Source organism: Arachis stenosperma, chromosome 8 (assembly GCF_014773155.1).
Source record: "Arachis stenosperma cultivar V10309 chromosome 8, arast.V10309.gnm1.PFL2, whole genome shotgun sequence".
Classification (NCBI taxonomy): domain Eukaryota; kingdom Viridiplantae; phylum Streptophyta; class Magnoliopsida; order Fabales; family Fabaceae; genus Arachis; species Arachis stenosperma.
Genome location: NC_080384.1, coordinates 12,075,423 through 12,097,610, shown reverse-complemented (window position 1 = coordinate 12,097,610; position 22,188 = coordinate 12,075,423). Strand labels below are relative to the sequence as shown.

General features: G+C 35.4%; 1 non-coding gene and 1 pseudogene across 1 annotated transcript; both read right to left on the bottom strand.

The window, feature by feature from the left end:
* Positions 1-349: 349 nt before the first annotated feature.
* Positions 350-4,107, bottom strand: LOC130945400 (uncharacterized; annotated as a pseudogene).
* A 10,133-nt stretch (positions 4,108-14,240) lies between these two features.
* On the bottom strand, positions 14,241-14,344 carry LOC130947141 (small nucleolar RNA R71). The gene has a single exon (XR_009072550.1). It is a non-coding gene; the product is annotated as a small nucleolar RNA R71 (small nucleolar RNA).
* Between the last annotated feature and the right edge of the window lie 7,844 nt (positions 14,345-22,188).

Sequence of the window (22,188 nt, the reverse complement as noted above, 5' to 3'; positions counted from 1 at the left end):
ATAACAGTTGCTTTTATAGAATGTTTTGTTTTATTAGAGTAATGTTAAAATGTTAGAATATATGATAAATATATTCTGATAGATTGTGTATACTGTCCTCATTTTATTAGAATAATCTGTTTATATACACCAAATACAAGAATGTAATTAGGCTATAAATAAAAAAATTAATTAGGGTATAAATAAGGAAACTAAATATACATTTAATAAACATGATATACATAAACCATCATAATATATTTATCATATATTCTAACACACTCTTGCAGTCGAAGCAGGAGGTCGCCGAATATTGAGACTGTCTCAAAAATTCTCAAATAACACCCCGGAAGATTCTTGATGAATATATCTACAATCTGATAGCGCGAGGGGACATGTAACACACAAAGCCACAAGCCACCTTTTCCTATACAAAATTTATATCCATCTCAATATGCTTAATGCGTTGATGCTAAACAGGATTACCAGCAAGATATATGGTACTAACATTGTCACAATACACTAGTGTAGCCTTCTGATTAGGACAATGAAGCTCCAACATCAAATTTTGCAACCAACATGACTCCGAAACCACATTGGCAACCCCTCGATATTCATCCTCTGCACTAGAATGGGATAAAATAGCTTGACGTTTAGCGGACCAAGAGATCAAATTATCACCCAGAAAGACACAATAACACGATGTTGAATACCGTGTATCATGGCACCCACCCCAACCAGCATCGGTATATGAAATAAGAGTGGATGTGGAAGATGGATAAAGATGAAGACCAAAGTCCATAGTACCCTGAATTTAGCGTAAAATGTGCTTAAGAGCGTGCATGTGTTCCTCCCGTGGGTCATGCATGAATAACCATACTTGTTGCACCGCATAAGTAATATCGGGCCTCATGAATGTAAGGTATTGGAGTGCCCCTGCAAGACTCCTATAAAGAGATGGACCCTCAAAAGGTTTACTCATAGTATCACCGAGCTTCGATTTTGTATCAACTGGAGTAGGAGATAGCTTACATGATGACATGCTGGCTTGATCAATGATTTCGGCAGCATATTTCTTTTGAGATAAAAATAAACCACTTGTATGACGAGTGATTGCAATGCGTAGAAAATATCTCAACAGACCCAAGTCTTTCATAACGAATTCCAAGCTAAGAGGAGATATAATAGATTGACGGAGCTCATCTAGAAATCAAAATAATATCATTGACACACAATAAAAGATAAGCCAAAGAAGTACTGCAGTGATAAATGAACAAAGAATGATCTGAAGTACTGTGAGAAAACCCAAGAGTATAAACATAGTCAGCAAATCTCTTATACCAAGTCCTCAGTGCCTGTTTCAGTCTATAAAGAGATTTCTTCAATAAACACACATGATCAGATCTATCAGGATCCCAGTATCTCAAAGGTTGATAGGTATAAATAGTCTCCTTGAGTTCGCCGTGTAAGAAAACGTTTTTTATGTCAAGTTGATGAATCGGCCAAACCTTAGAAAGAGCCAAACTGAGAACCAAGCGAATAGTCGCCGGTTTGACTACCAGACTAAACGTCTCACCACAATCTCCGCCCACCTGTTGAGTTTTACCATCACCTACAAGACGAGTTTTATGCCTCTCAAAAAAATTATCAGATTTTTTTTATGAGCAAAAATTCACATAGACCAAATGACATAAATATTTGGAGGACGGGGCACCAACTTCCACGTCTTATTCTCAATAAAAGCATTATATTTATCATCCATAGCCAGTTTCTAATTCAAGTCACGAAGAGCAGATAAGGGTTTACAGTGTAGAGGGGATTTAGACACTAATGCAAGAAGGTTGAAAGGCTTCTTAGACTTATAAATCCCATGTTGACTCCTAGTAACAAGACCTGTGGGTAGACTAGATTGAGATATTGGAGTTGAGTGAGGAAGAGCAATAGGTGGGAGAGTGGAAGTAGAAGCTGGGCTCGGTAATATGGGCTCAGGAGAGGTAGGAAGGGGTGCAACTGGTGAAATTGTTGGAGTAGTGAAATGATGGACCACGAAGAGAGATGGCCTATCGTCTAAAAATTGATAAGTGTGATTTTGAGGAGTAAGACGGATAATGATGATTTTTCTAGATGACAATTCAAAGCATTTATACCCATGATGATGTGAAGGACCCAAAAAAAATACAATGAGTTGACTGGGATTGAAGTTTATTTACGATTGTAGAGGGAATAAGAGGATAACATAAACACCCAAACACCCGAAGATGGGAATAAAACGGATCCTTTTGATAAAGAATGTGAAAAGGATATTGATAGTGTAATAGTTTATGAGGAAAAATATTGAGAAGGTAAGTTGCTATTCGCAAAATATGATGCTAAAAGAAAGCAGGAAGGGAAGCATGGGCCAATAAGGTACGAACAATGTTGTTAATCGTACGGATTTATCTTTCGTCTTTTCCATTTTGAGAGAATATATGAGGACATAAAAGACGAAACGAAAGACCATTTGCTTTAAAAAGTCCCAAAAAGGGCCATTATCAAATTTTGTGTCGTTATCACATTGTATATTCTTTATCTCCTATTCAAATTAGGTTCGAATAAAGGTCTTAAAATTAAAAAAATGTGAAAAAAGTTTGTAATTTTTGCGATAAAGGAAATGTCCACAAAAATTTTGAATAATCACCCACAAACAGAACATAATATCTATGACCCGATGAACTCAAAACAGGTGACGTCCAAAGGTGACTATGTATACTATCAAATGACATAATAGTTCGAGAATTTGAAGCATAAAATGGCAACTTAATATATTTTTCAAGAGAACAAGAATGATAAATACGAATGTCTTTAATTTAATAACATTCAATAAATTTATTCATCCTAAGAGAGTTCAAAACAGCTGCTCCCGGCTGACCTAAATGATCATGCCAAAAAGATGGTGCTAAAGCAGCAAAAGTAGATTGGGAAGGGACTAGATTTGTGATGGGATAAAGCTCTCCTCGACTTTCACACTGCATTACCGGCCTTTCTGTCTGAAGATCCTTCACAAAAAACCCAAAGAGATCAAATTCAACAGAAACTGAGTTATCAGTTGTAAATTTTTTTACGGACACCAAATTTTTAACAAAGTGAGGGGCATAAAGGACATTATGTAATTATAAAGGAGGACATAGAAAAGACAATTTATTGTGACCGTAGCCATAAATTGGAATCGATTGACCATAACCAACAATGATACGATATTTATTGCTCAGATGAAAATAAGACAGAAGGTTACCTTATGCGGATGTCATGTGAGAAGTGGCACCTGTGTCCGTGTACCAATTTGTATCCGGAGGAGTGATACCAAGAGTATACATTGCGGCTTCAATGTTAGTTGGGGTTGGAGTTGTCGTATAGGCCTGTTGGGGTTTCGTCCCAAGTATAATATGTTGTGGTCGATGCTGCAGCCCATGAGTGAGCCTGGCCCATGAATTAGAAGGATATAGACAAGGAGGTATAGGCCAAAGAGCCCAAAGTGCCATCCAGGGCCACGGCTGCCCGCTAGACCATAGAGCATTAGTTGGAGGGTGCTGACCTGCTGGCTGCTGCCCAATACCGCGGCTGTTGTCGCCGTCAATCAGATCACCTCCGGCATTACCCCCTCTGCCGATACCCCCTTTTTGCCTTCACGACCATCGTTATTGCTGTGATTTTTCCTTCCATTATTACTCCGGTATTGGTTTCTCTTTTCACCATTATTGTTGTAGTTGGAAGAGACATGATCAGAAATAACGAGCAACCATGGTTGATGAGAAGTTATGTGCCGCCTTCTTAGCAAGGTTAACCTCTTCAAGAGTGAGCATCGAACGAACTTGATAGAATTGGGGTAAAGGATCACTTTGACAAATAAGAGTGGTCACACCTTTTAGGGCTCGATGAGGCTAGAGACCAGTTAAAGAACAAGTCTATTATTATCAACGGGAGAGCCAACATTCTTGAGTTGGTACGACAGAGATTTGAGATGTTGACAATAAGTAGAGACATTTGAAAAAAATCTGCCATGTCTACATGAATAAAGTCATACTTAAGGGTGATGGTACGAGAGTGTTTGTTATCTTGAAATATGTCACGTAGTCTATTCCAAGCCTCCATTGTCGTGGTGTCAGGTTCAAGAGTTGTATGTAAAATATCATGAGATATAGTGGCGTAAATCCACTGTATGTAGAACCACATCGTCAAGAGTTGGCCAAAATTCTTTCTTCTCCTTTGTTGTAAGCAGCTTCTCCTTGCCATGTGTCGGAGGAATAATACGATCAATTACTCTATGGGATCATGCGTAAATCTTAAAGAGTTCTTTCCATGTGAAATATTATACATTCTTCATCTCAAGAGTGATAAAAATATAGTTCTTAATATTGAATAAAACAAGAGTAGGATGAAAAGAAAATTTTGAATCATACATGGTTATTGAAAAGTGAAAAAGAAGAAGAGAGGAGTTGAGCTATGTTGCGGAAGATAGAAAAAGGTAAGGATTTTTTCTTAGGATTCTGATACCATGAAAGAGATTAATCTCCTCCTCTTCCTTTCCATTAGAATAATTTGTTTATCTACACCAAATACAAGAGTATAATTAAATTATAAATAAAAAAAGTAATTAGACTATAAATAGAAAAATTAAATAAACACTTAACAAAGATTATCTGTCAAAATATATTTATTATTTATTCTAATATAAAAAATTAATATTAAAGCAATCAATTTCAGTCAATATTATAATATATTATCAATAAATTCAGTATGAAATTATTAAAGATGAATTTTTATTAAATTTGAATTTTAAATATTTTATTTAGTTAAATTTCTGAAGTTTTTATTTTTAAAAATTTAAAATTTTTTGTCCTTATATTAAAATTGTTTGCAATGTTGGTTGTGCATAGAGGTGGCAAAACGGGTCGAGCTCGTCGGGCCGATTCGCTAAACCCACTAAAAAAGACGGGTCGGGTTAGGATTTGGAGCTCGCCGAATTAAAAAAATCCGTCAAACCCGCACCGTCAAATTGGCGAGTTTTGGCTGGGCGGAGCGGGCCGGTCCGCCAGGCCGAAGACTTCTATTTTTCTTTTTTTTATTAAATAAAAGAGTGATTACTATTATAAAATTAATAATTATAGAATTTTTAAACTTTTTTTCATTTTTTGTTTTATTCTTCTTTTAGTTATTAACTTTATTTATTTTATTTTACAATTTCGTATATATGTTCAAATTATGTGACTTATTTTTTAAAATAAAGATGATTCTATTGACAAATATTATTTTGAACAATTTTATTGAAGTTAAAATTAAAAAGAAAACAGAAAAAATTATATTATAATTTGACTATTTTTTATTTGTATTTAATTTTTTAGTTATTATTTTTTAGTTAATTTTAATGAATTTTATTTTTTTAAAAAAGAAAAAGAGTCAAGCAGGCTAGCCCGCCAATTCGCCAATCCGCCATAAAGCGAGGTGGACTAACATTTTAAACTCATTTTAGTTGACAAGGCAGACCGGTCGACTCCATTTATGAGACGGGCCTAGACGGAACGGGACGGATTGGAGTAGACTGACCCGCTTTGCCACCCCTAGTTGTGCAATCTTAACTCCCAAAACTTTTTCTTTATCTTATTATAGCACCAACTTATTGAACGAGCCATAGCAAATTATCAAATTAAACCATACGATTTCAAATAGTCGGAATTGAAGTATATAGATGAAAACAAGAACAAAACTGTATAATCAATATTTTTTACTTGGGCAACAGTAATAAAGATATGCTGGTCTACAACTCTCTCATAGAATCTAGGATAGTATGATTGAGTTTGAACTTTGAAAATTGAGATTATTCTCAAATAGTTGTATTTGACCAGTAAATTTATTATTAAAATTACTAAAGTGTTGATGATAATGCATAGTGAAAAAAAAAAAAAAGAAGAAGAAGAATTGTGATTTTAATTTGTGAATATTGTGATGGACGGTAAGCTTAACGAAGAAGTCTTGAGATGCTTGATAAATTGTGGGGCCTAAAACTTGGTCATTCAGTTTGACTGACCAGTGATCATAGTGCATTACAAGACTTTTCCAGCTGTTTATATATATATATATATATATATATATATATATATATATATATATATATATATATTTATAAAAATTAAAATAACGCACACTTTAATATATTTTACTAAAAAATATTCATTAATAATGATTATAATTATATATAAATTAATGATAATTATTTAATTAGTTTGAATAATAATTATTCTAATAAATTTTATTTACTTTTAATATTTTATCAGATAGTATAAATATTTTCATTTGTTAAAAAATATTTAAATTATTTATATATTTCATAATTAATAAAATACTAAAAATAAAAGGAATTTATTAAAAATAATAAATATGTTATTATTATTATCATTATTATTTAAATCAACCAAGCAAACAATTATCAGTAATCTATACATAATATATAATATACTAAATAACAAATCATATGCGCAAATAAATCGAATATATATATATGGAAGAGGCGGAAGAGAAATTTAATTATCCAAAGTGGATGAGGATATAATCCTTATGTTCCGGAATAACTTTTCAATGTAATGTCTAATCAAATTTGGCTTGGCGTGCTAGCTAGAAAATAGAGAAGAATGAACAAAAATTATCCTATTCTAAATATTAAAAATGAAGTATTTAACTCCAAAAACTAGCTTGCATATTAAGAATTGTGACATGTTTATAAGGATTATCAATTTTATTTTTAGACAATGTGTAAAACTTTATAATTATATCTAAGTTGTGGAGAATTGGGTCAAATTTAAATGATTCTGATATTTCTTTTGTTTCATATATATTTTTTCCCTGCCTCTTTCTCCCCTCTCTTTTGGTTGGTTGAAAGACTTGAAGTGTTGAGCCAAAAGTACGTTGTCACATGACAACGTTAAAATGGAAAAAAAGTTATTTGGTGTTCACACTTACTTCAGACTTTGGTCAAATAAATTAAACGGATTCTTCGAATTAATTAATCAATATTGCTCAGTTTTCTTTGGCATCTTGTCTTAACTTTAACTGGGACAATCACAATCTATCTCATATTCTCATGTTCATATTCTTATGTTTATTATTATATTTTTAATGTATTTAATATATTTAAAACGTAAAAAATATATTAATTTTTATAAATATTTTTTTATGATATATTTGACCGATCTTTTTATAACACAAATTAACAAAACTCTAATTTAAACTTTATCTATTTAATTTCGTTCAATTTTCTAAATAAATAAGTTATTCATAATAGCTCTAGTTACTAGTTGAAAAATAATGGAAATATTAAAAGATAATAAAAAATTAATTTAAATAGTCTAAATTTACTTTATTTAGTATTTATGAATTTTAACAATAATTAATAATTGTTAAAACTTAGATAAATTTAAATTATTTTTTATTAATTTTTTTGTATCAAATTTTTTTTAAAAAAAAATAATGGTATCGAGTTTCATTGTCGGTTAATCGGTTTCAGTGTGTCTACATCATTTTGTAGTTGGCATTACAATGATGCTTATCCTATTAACTCTTTTATCACTTTGGAATATATAGCACATGATTTTTTTAATTTCATCCCTCTAAAGTTTTTTCCTATCTCTTTATATATTTAGTCAAATCCAGCGTATGGTGTGGTGAAACTTAAGAACAGCGATGTTAATTAAGGAAAATAACCCATCAAGTTCTGCATTTTGAGAAAGATGCATGATATAAACGTGTTCTTTGATTGAATCATAATAATAAGTGGATGTGGAGGTGAGAATTGAACATAGTCAAAAAGTCAAAACTCGAATCCAGTCCAAGCCAGAAAGCTATGTAAAAGACAAAACGCAGAACTTGATGGGTTATTTTCATTTCTCTAATTCTCCTTAAACTCTTAAAGCTTTCCAAAAACACATTATGTGGACTTCTAATCTCAATTACTTTTCCATTTAGTATATACTATAATTCGGTAATGCTGGAGATAAAAAACAATCGGTACGGTCCAAATAATTTGAAATTTTGAAGTTATTTTATTTAATATTTATTTATTAAAGAGTATATTAAATAAAATAAAAAATAATAAATTTTAACAATTTTTTATTAATATTAATAATATTAGAAAAAACATTAATAATTAGGGTTACTGCAATAATTATTAATTCCATTGCTGCAATGAGAATGATATGGCCTTTCCATCGATCACGCTTTGTATATAATGAGCATATGAAGTAATTAGGGTTATTTACTTTTTTTTTTTTTGAAGTGATGGAAATATCCACTATCTATGAAATATAGACACTTTACTGAATTATCGTGTCCACGTGTCGAACACATTTCAGACATGTATGATACTCACCGATATTCGTCTGACATACGTGTTTACTGTGTCCAAACCGTGTCTTAACACGACAAGATGAACGGATAATTGTGGCGGTTTATTTGTCGATTTGCGGCTGCTAAACAAGATGCTAGCGGAACAACGTCCGCAGTACATAAAGGTGCCGGGATTGCATTTTGCAGCGGTTCTCAGCAACCGCTGGCATAATCGCCGCAAATTAGTAATTTTGTGTCGGTTAGATTAGCAGCGGTTTAAAACCGCCACTATACTACGAAGAATGATTTCTCCCACATATTTGCAATGTTCTTTAATCGCTGCAATTTGCTACAGCGCTTTTTATGAAATTTAACTGCAGCGGTTTTAAACCGCCGCTATTTGTAGCTCCTATTTTTTTTAAAAATATACTTTTTTAGTTTGTTTTCTTTTATTAACCTGGGGATATTTTTTTAGAGTTTTTTTTATTTTAAAAATCTTATCGATCTTCTCTAAAATTCTAAATCGATGTCGAGAACTCATGAATATTTAAAAGCAAAACAAATTAACATATTTTTTTAATATCAATAGAGTATTTCAATAGTCACAAAAAAGTAAAGTATTTGGCTGATAAAAAATGCTGCATAGTTAACTTAAATAAAACATATACTATAAAATAAAATATCACATATATCCTAATTTCTATTTTTTGCTATGCCCATCCAAATAATTTATCCGTGCAGCAATGTCTGGTGGTAGCTCTCACCTTGTTGTTGGATCAGATAACTTAACACATTCTTTATTGTCTGCCTCTTTATTTTTTCTGCTGTTACAAAAAACTAAAATTACTTATCATATTGGATTAGATAACTTAGCACAATTTTATCTAACTAAAATAATTTAGCACTATTTTATCTAACAAAAAATAACTTTGCATTTTGGCAGCTATTTCAATACACTCTACCATCTTTGAAATTGTCTAGATGGACATTTTCAAAACACCAAGCCCTACATTGCAAACCAGAAAAAAAACATACTTGACATAAACATAGCTAATTTATACAATTGATAATAGCTATGTGCCTAAAAAAATCAAAGAAAGCAAATAGTTGATAAAATCTATGTGAACAATGAGAGTTATATATTAGAATGAAAACAAGCTTGAACAATAACCTTAGGCCATCGAGCATGATTTTAAATGAATTCATCCACAATTGATAGATACTAAAAAAAAAAAGATTTGACAAACATCTACTAAAAAAAGATTAACTAATCAACAAATAAAAATTTTAAACAAGAAAACAAAGATCTGACAAAAATATTTTACTCACAAAGATAATCTTCAAGTAGCCCTTGATTGTTGGTTCCAAGTGGAAGCATCTGTCACAATAAGAAATTTAATGTATAATAAGTTAGAAAGAGTTACTGATTTTACCTATCAGATTATCTTAATAAAGTCAAAGTCAAATTAAGATAATCAAGTTCCTTTGCAAATAACACATATCACACCAAGTAATAAAATGAATAATTAAAGAAAATAAATTAATAAAATATATTTTTCAAGGCATCCTAGTATGGGTAGAAATGCTTTAAACTAGATAGAGTATTGTGAACCATCCAAAATGCTTTAAATTAATTAGCAAAGCCAAAGATATAATAAATCAATTGAATAGAAAAGTAAAAGGTTAATAGCAAAACGTAATTGAAGTAGCTATTTGATCTGGAAGCCTTTACGAGCCGTTACACTAGATTCCTCAGGAGCTAATAAAAATTGATTCTTTAACTGATTTCTATCCAGTGAAAAAAACTAAAAAACAAGCGGTACATAAAAAAATTTATCTACCAAACAAAAAAGAGATTTTTAAAGTAATGCTTCAAAAGAAAGGGTATAGCAACAACAAAAATCAAGCAGAATATTCTTCAAAAGGTTCTATAACAAATACGATTTCCAGGGTATGTCATAAGATACATACAAATAACTTAATATTGAAGCACAAGAGAATGGAAATAATATTGTCCCTTTCTTACCATCATATGCATGTTATATTTAAAATTTCCATAGAAATTAATGAAGTTAAATTAAGCCAATGAATCATACCTATTCTGATGTAAGGCTCGAATACAAGTATATACCAACTGTTTCACCCGGTCGTTGACCAGAAGACAAGTGGATGAGTAATTTAAATTAGAAAAAAACCCCACAACATCTCCTGTTGCATATATTCTCATTAGTTTCAGCTCCAACAGTACATATTACAAAAACAGTAAGAATATAGACAAATATTTATGAAATTTCAATTTGCTTCACTTCTAACAAGCACTAGAGATATATAATTGAGAAAAATAATTGTATATTTCAATTTTCAGTACCATGTAGAAGAAAACTAATTACATTTAAATTTGTTAGTTAATTTTCTTTGTCTATTCTTTTCTAAGATAATGAAACCTTTGTGTCTCTATGTCATCTAAAAATATAATGAGACATCTAATAAATTCATCTCTGGCCGAACAATCAACATAAGGCTCAACACAGAAAAATTCAAAGAAAAAGGAATAGTTCTAACTAATTCCTTAATTGAACTATCCTCACAAAACCATCTCAAATATGTTCACATTTTTTCATATAAAACCGATTGTGAAGACATACCCATCAAAGACAAGAGATTGAGCTGGTAGGTAGATTAGTTGCACAGACTGATAAAGCTTGAAAAATTAAATGCCAAGGGAAAGAGATAATTAAGTCATGAGAGGATGTGTCAAGAAATAATAAAAGATAATACCACAAACCAATTCTATCCACTTTTGTAAATCAACTAAAAATCAACATATTTGAGACTGGGAAATCTTAGGTAACCCATACTGAAAAAAAATTACTTAGAGTGATTTGATCAAATATGACCAATAGATGGTCCAATAAGAAAATGGGATTAGTGAAAAAATATTCCTATTAACGATCAAGGATAAGGAGATATTATTAGAGAAGATTGTGTTCCAAATTTTAAACATGTTCTGAACTCTTTAGAAAATTTATTTTTGGATAGTAAAAGAGGGTGTTAATTTATCAATGTTAGTTGGCTCTACCAGTAGATAAAGTTATTTTTGTTATTGATGCCAAGGCATCTTAGGCTAGTTTCACTAGCATTTTTCTGTTAGTTTTAGTTGTTTTATGCATTTTCTTGAGCTTAAAGTAACCAAGAATGGTTAAATGAATAACAAAGCAATGAACCATCCAAACAGTATGATTTTGATGCAAATTTCATGAGTTTTTAGTTATATTACTTGAATGCTATGAATGAAAGATTTCTCATGAAATTTTGCAAGACTTTGATGCAGTTGTTTGGATGATTTCAGGGAAGAAGAGGCTAGGCAAGGAAGCAACAAAATCAATAAAGGAAGCTTGAATATCACATGTGGAGTTTAAGCTCCAGTTTAAGCTTAAACTGGAGCTTAAACGCCAAAATCATGAAAGCTGAGGAAAGGGCTGAAAGTGGCGTTTAACCTCCAGTTTAGCCTTAAACTGGAAGTTAAACGCCAGAATTGAAAGCACCAGGGAGCCATTTCCACGTTTAAGCTCCAGTTTAACCTTAAACTGAAGCTTAAACGTGTTCGACAATTCCACACTCCAGGGTTGCCTTCTTCCATTTCCACGTTTAAGCTTCAGTTTAACCTTAAACTGAAGCTTAAACGTGTTCGACTTATATCACCTCCAGGAGTGTCCAACGTTTAAGTTGCAGTTTAAGCTTAAACTGCAACTTAAACGCCACTAATTGAAAAGGTTTCTGGGCCAAAGATATTGCAGTTTAAGTTAGCATTTGAGCACAAGCATTAACTTAAACGTACTCTGGTATGAAACCCAATTGAATATCATGGTTTATGGGATTGGGCCTGAAGAATTGATGAGTCTGGAATTTCAATTTGTTGAGTCATGTGTCATTACTTGATTATCACTAAGTTAGCTCAATGAATGTTACAGAATTGGATCAGCAGCCTCATCAGGATTATGGATCATAAACCCAAAGCAAAAGGAAATCAAGGAAAAGCCTCAAAGCCCAAGAAACACAACAGAAGCTCAATTTAGAAAGTGTATAAATAGGATAGAAATTAAGTTAGTTAGGACGACTCTAGGACTTTTGGATCATTTTTCTAGTTTTCATACTTTTTGTAATTGAATTCAGAGCTATGACTCACTAAACCCCTTTCATTGGGTTAGGGAGCTCTATTGTAATTCAATGAATCAATAATAGTTTTTATCTTCTTCTTCAATCTTTTCTCTTGAATTTTGTTAGAAAGCTTCTCGATCTAATTCCATTGGTTAGTTGTCTTGGGAAAGAAACTATCCATAATTGGAATCCTTCGGAACCTTGGGAAAGGAATGGAGGATTCATGCTAGAGAAGCTTTCTCACAGTGAATTGGATTGGGGTTTGGATGGATATTGTGACATGTAATCCTACCAAATTGTGGTTCATGAAACTGTGTGGTATAATCAGTGATCGAGCATCATCTCTTCTTATGAACATTTAAACCAAGGGATTGGGAATTTGTTTGTTTTTAGAGAGAATTGGTGAGCCAAGGGATTGGGATCCAATCATATAAGATTGCCAAGCAAAATTCAATGAACGCATTGGTTGAGGAAGGGATAAAAATGTTTTGACTCGGAGATCTCAATATCTCCTGAAACCCAATGAATTCCCCATTTCTGATCTACCACTTTCTCTTTACATTCTGCAATTAAATTCATGCAATCACCCCGATCCCTTTTTAATTTCAGCAATTTAGCTTCTCGCTCTTTAATTCATGCAATTTAAGATTCCGCAATTTCAATTTCTTGCCATTTACGTTTCCAGCCAATTTTACATTCCGCAATTATCATCTAAATCTTGATTCCGCTCAACTAGAACACACTTCTAATCCGAATTGCTCACTCAACCAATCCTTGTGGGATTCGACCTCACTCTATTGTGAGTTTTTACTTGACGATAACCGGTGCACTTGCCGGAAGGAATTTTTGCCGATCGTGCAATTTCCTAAAATCGTAGCACATCAAGTTTATGGCGCCGTTGCCGGGGATTGGTTTTCGATTGACAATTCTCAAATTGGAAGTTAACTAGATTGAGCATTTTTCTTGTTTTGTTAATTCAGTTCAAGTTATTTGTTGAATTTTAATTTCTGCACTCTGTTACTTGCTTTCTTTCTTTATGCCTTTAAATTCAAGCAACTAACTCACTGACCCACTAACTATTTGAATTAATTCCTCAACTGCTCTAACCATACTCTTCCATTAACCAAGAGTATTTCACTTGTTTGTTGCCTGTGCTGTGTTCTTGTATGACAGGTAGGAGAGGAGAGACATCAACTCATCCATATACCGAACCAGAGAGGACCCTTCATAAACTTAGAAGGGAAGCAAGAGGGAAGAGAGTACTGGGAGAAGAAGAATCTGAAGGAGAATCTGAGGACAATTTTGAGGAAGCTCTAGATCTCAACATGGATAGAGAAGTTCACAACCATGAGAGAGCTGATGGAAACAATGCCATTCCCGAGAGGAGGGTTCTTGGTTCATACATAAACCCAACCTCTGGGAATTGTGGTAGCAGCATTCAGAAACCACCCATTCAGGCCAACAATTTTGAACTCAAACCACAGCTAATATCACTGGTGGAGGATCATTGTTCCTTTGGTGGGAGTGCTAATGAAGATCCAAACCAACACCTCACAAAATTCCTGAGAATTTGCGACACTGTGAAGTCCAATGGAGTCCAGGAAGATGCCTATAAACTGCTCTTGTTCCCATTTTCACTTAGGGACAAGGCAGCTAAGTGGCTGGAATCATTCCCAAGGGGGAGTCTAACAACCTGGGATGAGGTGGAAAGCAAGTTTCTGGCACGTTTCTACCCCCCACAAAAGGTCAATAGACTTCGATCTGAGGTTCAGACTTTTAGACAACAAGATGGTGAAACTCTCTACGAGGCATGGGAGAGGTTCAAGGATTTGACAAGGAAGTGCCCACCAGACATGTTCCATGACTGGGTGCAATTGCATATTTTCTATGATGGACTTTCTTATGAATCAAGGAAGGCTGTAGACCATTCATCAGGAGGTTCATTGAACAGGAAAAAGACTGTGGAAGAAGCCATTGAAGTGATTGAGACAGTGGCTGAGAATGAGTACTACTATGCTTCAGAGAGACACAACACTAAGGGAGTCATGGAGCTGAACCATGTTGATACAATTCTAGCCCAAAACAAGGTGTTTGCCAAGCAACTAGCAGAGCTCACCAGGGAATTAGGAACAAATCAAGTGGCTGCAATACACACACAAGATCAAGAGGAGGTAAGCACTGAAGGAGGTGACAGGGAAGAGGCCAACTATGTGGGAAATCAACAAAGGCGACCATATGATCCACATTCCAACACTTACAACCCAGGCTAGAAAAACCACCCAAACTTTGGGTGGGGAAACCAGCAAACCCAACCACAAAACCACAAACCTTACAACCCCAACCAACATAACAATTCCACATACCAAAACTCCAACCAAAGATCATACCAAGCCACATAAAACACTTACTCCCAACCACCATATCATGGCCAAAATAATCAACCTGCCCAACCTAATCCGAACCAACAATTTCAAGATCAATTAAACATGATAGAAGGAATGCTTGCAAACATGGGTCAGGACATAAGTGAGTTGAAAAGCTTTAGGGATGATGTGAGATCTACCTTAAGGAACCATGGTGAAAAACTCAAGAGGATGGAGTCTCGAGTAGGAGAGCTATCTCAACAGGCCCCCAAGTCAACTGAAGTGTTCCCTAGTGACACAGAAAAGAATCCTAAAGGGGAACAAAAGGGAGTGAGATGGGAAGAATGCAAGGCCATCACCATATTGAAGGAAGTCTCAGAAGAAGAAGGAATCAGACCCTCAGAACAGGAGCCAGAAATCTTGAAGGAAGGTGTGGAAGAAGCTAAGCAGGAAAGTGAAACTGAGCAAGCCAAGGAACTGCAAAATAAAGGCATGCTGGAAACATACCAACCAAAAGCACCATTTCCTCAGAGGTTAGGAGGAGGTGAAAAAGGGAAAACATATTCAAGGTTTTTAGAGACATTTAAGTCTCTCCATATCAATATTCCCTTTCTTGAGATTCTCCAGCAGATGCCTACACATATCAAGTATTTGAAGGAATTGCTGAGCAAGAAAAGAGTTTTGAAGGGAGGACAAACTGTAATAATGAACAAAGAATGCAGTGCCCTCATCAAGAAGGACATAGTCTCTAAGAAAATAGACCCAGGAAGTTTTCATATCCCCTGCATCATAGGGGAAACAAAAATTGACAGAGGATTCTGTGATCTAGGAGCTAGCATAAATGTGATGCCTCTGACTCTTATGAAGAGGCTACAACTGAATGAGGTGAGATCCATTGATGTAATCATACAACTGGCTGACAAAACTCAGAAGCAAGCTGAAGGGGTAGTTGAGAATGTGCTGGTGAAAGTGGGAAATTATTTCTTCCCCACAGACTTTGTCATTTTGGACATGGAGGAAAGCTACCTACACCCTATCATTCTGGGAAGGCCATTTCTAGCCACTGCTAGAGCGCTCATAGATGTAGAACAAGGAGAGCTAATTTTGAGAATACATGATGAACAGCTCATTTTCCATGTTTTCAAACCTGCATCTGAGCCTGAACCAGAACCTGAAAAGCCTAAGGATGATAGTAGCCATCTGTGTTTGGAGGAAAGCAACCAAGCAGCTGAAACTCTAAAACAGTCCTTGGAAGGCAAACAAGAATTACAAGAGTTAAAGCCACAAGAATCAATAGAGACAGCTCAGAAGGATCCTCCTGGCATAAGGGTCAATGAAGAAATCCTCAAGAGAGAGGGAAGAATTGTAAAGAAATTGCCAAGAGGGTGGAGAAACAAGAAAATTCCCACTGAAGGTTTCTCTCCGGGAGATAAAGTGATATCAAGTCATTATCTGCCAATCCCACCTGGCCTCAAAACCATTCCTTCCCAGCTCCCTCAAGTGTTCACAATCAGGAAAGTTCTTTCTATGGAACATTTGGAAATCATGAAGGAATCAAATGGGGACGTTTTCATAGTGAGAGGAGAGGACATCAAGCACTACAATCCACCCTAACAAGGGGCAACCGTCAAGCTAGTGACGTTAAAGAAGCACTTCATGGGAGGCAACCCATGTTTTAGTATCCTTACTCTTTATTGTTCTACTTTGCATCTAATAAAGCATGGTTTCTTATGCATGAACTTGAATCCTCAGGACAACTGTTGATAAGGTGCACTAAACGTTGCATGTAAAATACAATTGGTCTCTAAGTTTGGTGTGCCTGAAGGCACCCCAAATCTTATTCAAATTGTATTCAATCTTTCATTCAAAGTGCACAACCAAACATTAAGTTTGGTGTTCCTCTTTGAACACAGTTAATGAAAAGCAAGAAGTTCCTCTGGATTTAGAAATTCATGACAAGTATACCATTTACATGTTTTAATACTTTGATTTCAATTACTTTAGGTAGTAAAATTGTTTAGGATCAAAGAGCCAAAGTGACTATGATTTATTAGAATTATGCACACTCATTAAGGGCAACCAACATGGATTTCATGTCATCAGGAGACATTACCAAACACTAAGTTTGGTGTCCAGTAATAAGTGTGCATACATACAAGAGTCACGGCTATAAGCTCATGAAGTCAAGCATTGATTTACAATTCAAAAAGAAGGAAAAACATGTGCAAGTACTATTCATTATTCACATGGACCGAAAAAAAAAATGACAGCAAAGTTGTTTGTCTGTGCAGGTACAAAAGGAAGGATAAGAATGGATGAAAAAGACAAAGGGGGAGGTACGGTGCTTGGTCAAAAAGGGAGTTCACAAGTCTTTGAAACTAACACATGGGAAAATGAAGTTCTGCATGAAAAGATAGCTACATGTACAATTTAATGCACCTAGAATACTTCCAAGAAAGTGAAAAGCAATTCGTCTTTCTCCCTAATTCATATATTTACCATCAAGCCATCCTTCACAAATCACCCTAGCCGTCCAGATTTCACTTGCATGCACCATAAAGAACCACTTGGGGAATAAGTTCCACACCACCAAATCTCCTTCTTGCACATATTCTTTCATCATAGCATAACTACCTCTTGCCGAAAACAACCTCACCACACTTCTAACAACATTTTCGTACTTCACCTTGTCAACCTTAGCTTGTCACTTGCCAAAACTAAAGAACCAATGGCAGCCTCATCTAGCCACAAAAGAAGAAAAGACAAGCAGCCAATGGAGGAGAAAAGGGAATTTGATGCATGGAAATACAAATCAGTTTTCCATGAGATTCAGGCCGAATGGATGAGACCTAAAAAGATACTAGCTGAGATTCCCTTTGACCTTGGAAAGGAGGAGTTCCCAAGTGTTTGGGAGAAGATCAAAAAGAGGAAGTGGGAGCTTCTGACTAAGCCAATCACTAAAATCAACATCAACCTGGTGAAGGAGTTTTATGCAAATGCAGTGAGGGAGGATCCAACCGAGGAACCTACATACAAAAGCTATGTGAGAGGGGTGGAAGTTGACTTCAGCCCCAAGGCAATTATGAAAACTCTTGGCCTGAAAAACATACGTTTCAGCCAAGCAAGTTATGAGGATAGGATGATAGGAGAACCTGACTATCAGACTATTACTGAAGACCTTTGTGCCATCAGAGCTGAATGGGTGAGAAAAACAAAAGGGGCTCCAAGAATCTTGAGAAGGGGAGACCTAACACCTGAAGCTAAAGGGTGGTATGCAATAGTTAGGAGATCCATCCTACCCACTGCAAACTCTTCAGAAATAACCCCCAAAAGAGCCGTCTTGCTACATTGCATTATGGTGGGAGGAGAGATCAAAGTTCATAAACTCATTGCTGAACAGATACAAGAGTTTAGTGAGAAAAGTGAAGCTGACTCCTGGCTCCACTTCCCTAGCACCATCATCAGACTATGCATCGAGGCCTAAGTACCACTTGAAGATGCAAGACCTAATTGGCTACATCCTGGAATGGCCATGACTGCTCACAGAATGACTCTTGGCCCAATTGCTCCAAGACATACAAAAAGAAGAAATGAAGAAGGGCAACAAGAAGAAGCAGAGCAAGAAGCAGAGCAAGAAGCAGAGCAAGAAGAGCAAGAAGAGCAAGGAAATCCAGAAAGAAGGCAACAAGTTCCCAGAGACCCCATGGATATGAACAGAATGCAGAAAATCATAGAAGGAATGTCTCAACAATACATGAGGTCTCAAGAGAGGCAAGAGGACTTTCACCTAAAAATGATGGACATGCAAAGGAACTTTGAATCAAGATTCCTAGATCTGCAAAGGGAACAGAATTTACAATTACAGGAATCCCTCAGCCACATATGCCAACACCAAGATGACAATATCTTGGCAATCAAGGAAGCCACCACTTTGCAGAATGCAAGATATGCAGTTCAAGCTGATTACAACATCAGTTCTCAAATCAAGCTTAACTACATAGGGAAACATCTACACAAGATGGACCCAGCATTCCCAACTTTTGATGAGTATTTCAAGGGGAGGAAAGAAGGAGAAATGAAAAAGGCAGTGATCCTTGAAGGAAGAGTGGAAGAAACAATGAAAAAAGCTGGATTCTGGACAAAGCTCATAAGAAAAGACAAAGGAAGTACAAGTGGTCAAAGAGAGACAAGAAGCAAGAAGAAACAGGACCCCAAGAATCAAGAAGAACCAAGCAACAAATGAGAAGTGGTCTTGTTCCTTAATAATCAAATAATAGTTTGTGAATTGTCTTTATGAGCTTTCTTTCATTTTAAGTCATTTAAGTTTTATGTGAAATTTCTAGTATGTTTGTCTGTTTACTGCTTTGAATAAAGTGAATGCCTAGATGTTTGGATATAACTTCACCTTCTTAAACAAATGCTTGCCATGCTTGTTCTGTTTCCAAAATAAAAGAAAAGTTTGAACAAAAGTAACTTGGCTCAATTAGTGACAAATCAAGTAGAATTAAGTGGTGGTATGCATGCTTGATTGTTTAGTCAGATCACTGGAAATTGAGTGTAGAATTATCATTTTTGTGTAGAAGTTTGAATACTGTCTATGGATCTTGTTGAATAAATGTCTTTGGCCATGAAAAAGAAAGAAAAAGAAGAAGAAAAAGCCACTGAAAAAGGGCAACCAAAAAGCAAAAAAATTGAGAAAATAAGCTAGGCACCAATGGTTTGAACTTCTGAGACAAATGCCTGTGGTGTTTATGTATTAAGGATATGCTTGGATGAATAGGTTCTGAGGAGTGTTTCAACACTTGGTAACTTGGGTTAACTAACTCGGGATTATCAACCAAAAGTCCATTATCAAAAGCAACCTAAATACAAAACATTTAGTCACACAAAGAGGTGCTGGGCACTGGTGGACGAAATTGTGATTCTTGATTAGTGGCTCCTTGGCATGTGCCAAAAAGTTAAACCAACTCAACTAACTGATTATTTCCCTTTCACAATTCCGTTCAACTAACCAGCAAGTGTACTGGGTCGTCCAAGTAATACCTTACGTGAGTAAGGGTCGAATCCACAGAGATTATTGGTTTGAAGCAATCAATATTTATTTTATTAATCTTAGTTAGGATGTCAACAAGGATTATTTGGATTAAAAGTGAAATTACTAGATTTGATTATAAAAATAAAAGAGAGAATAAGGTTACTTGAGCAATAGAGTTATTTGTTTGTAAAGGATTGTGGAATATGTTGGAGTTTTGGAGATGCTTTGTCCTTTGAATTTCTACTTTTCCTTGAAGTCCTCTTCTCACACGCCTGGTTCCTTCCATGGCAAGCTCTATGTAGGGTGTCACCGTTGTCAATGGCTACTTCCCATCCTCGCAGTGAAAACTATGCTCACGCACTCTGTCACAGTACGGCTAATCACCGGTTGGTTCCCGCTCCTACTGGAATAGAATCCCTCTTTTGCGTCTGTCACTAACGCCCAGCAGGTTAAAGTTTGAAGCACATCACAGTCATTCAATCCCGGAATCCTACTCGAAATACCACAGACAAGGTTTAGACTTTCCGGATTCTCATGAATGCCGCCATCAATCCGGCCTATACCACGAAGATTCTGTTGGGGAATCTAAGAGATATTTATTCAGTCTGATGTAGAACGGAGGTGGTTGTCAGGCACACGTTCATGGGTTGAGGAAGGTGATGAGTGTCACGGATCATCACCTTCTTCACAATTAAGCGCGAATAAACATCTTAGATAAGAACAAGCGTGTTTGAATGGAAAACAAAGGAATTGTATTAAATCATCGAGACGCTGCAGAGCTCCTCACCCCCAACAATGGAGTTTAGAGACTCATACCGTCACAAAGTATGTAATTCAGATCTGAAAATGTCATGAGGTACAGGATATGTCTGTAAAAGTTGTTTAAATAGTAAACTAGTAACCTAGGTTTACAGAAAGTGAATAAACTAAGATAATTGGTGTAGAAATCCACTTCTGGGGCCCACTTGGTGTGTGCTGGGGCTGAGACTAATGCTTTCCACGTGTGGAGGCCTTTCTTGGCGTCAAACTCCAGGTTTTGACGTGTTTTGGGCGTTCAACTCCAGACAGCAGCATGTACTTGGCGTTCAACGCCAAGTTACGTCGTCTATCCTTGCGCAAAGTATGGACTATTATATATTGCTGGAAAGCCCTGGATGTCTACTTTCCAACGCCGTTGAGAGCGCGCCAATTGGACTCCTGTAGCTCCAGAAAATCCATTTCGAGTGCAGGGAGGTCAGGATCCAACAGCATCAGTAGTCCTTTTTCAGCCTAAGTCAGATTTTTGCTCAGCTCCCTCAATTTCAGCCAGAAAATACCTGAAATCAAAGAAAAACACACAAACTCATAGTAAAGTCCAGAAATATGATTTTTGCCTAAAAACTAATATTATTTTACTAAAAACTAACTGAAACATGCTAAAATCTACATGAAATTACCCCCAAAAAGCGTACAAAATATCCGCTCATCACAACACCAAACTTAAACTGTTGCTTGTCCTCAAGCAACTAGATAAATAAAATAGGTTTTAACAGAAATAAAGAAGTAATAATATTTTAGAGTTTTAAATGAAGCTTAGATTCTTATTAGATGAGCGGGGCTTGTAGCTTTTTGTTTCTGAACAGTTTTGGCATCTCCCTGTATCTTTTAAATTTCAGAATGATTGGCATCCTTAGGAACTCAGAATTCAGATAGTATCATTGACTCTCCTAGTGTAGTATGTTGATTCTTGAACACAGTTATTTTATGAGTCTTGGCTGTGGCCCTAAGCACTTTGTTTTCCAGTATTACCACCGAATACAAAAAATGCCACAGACACATAACTGGGTGAACCTTTTCAGATTGTGACTCAGCTTTGCTAGAGTCCCCAATTAGTGGTGTCCAGAGCTCTTAAGCACACTCTTTTGCTTTGGATCACGACTTTAACCACTCAGTCTCAAGCTTTTCACTTGGACCTTCATGACACAAGCACATGGTTAGGGACAGCTTGATTTAGCCGCTTAGGCCTGGATTTTATTTCCTTGGGCCCTCCTCTCCATTGATGCTCAAAGCCTTGGATCCTTTTTACCCTTGCCTTTTGGTTTTAAGGGCTGCTTGGCTTTTATTCCTTTTGATTGTAAATTTTTTTTTTTTTTTGGACTGCTTTTTCTTGCTTCAAGAATCAATTTCATGATTTTTCAGATCATCAATTATATTTTTCGTGTTCCTCATCCTTTCAGGAGCCAATATTCATCAAATTCAAGGTACAATTTATGCACTGTTCAAGCATTCATTCAGAGAACAAAAAGTATTGCCACCACATAT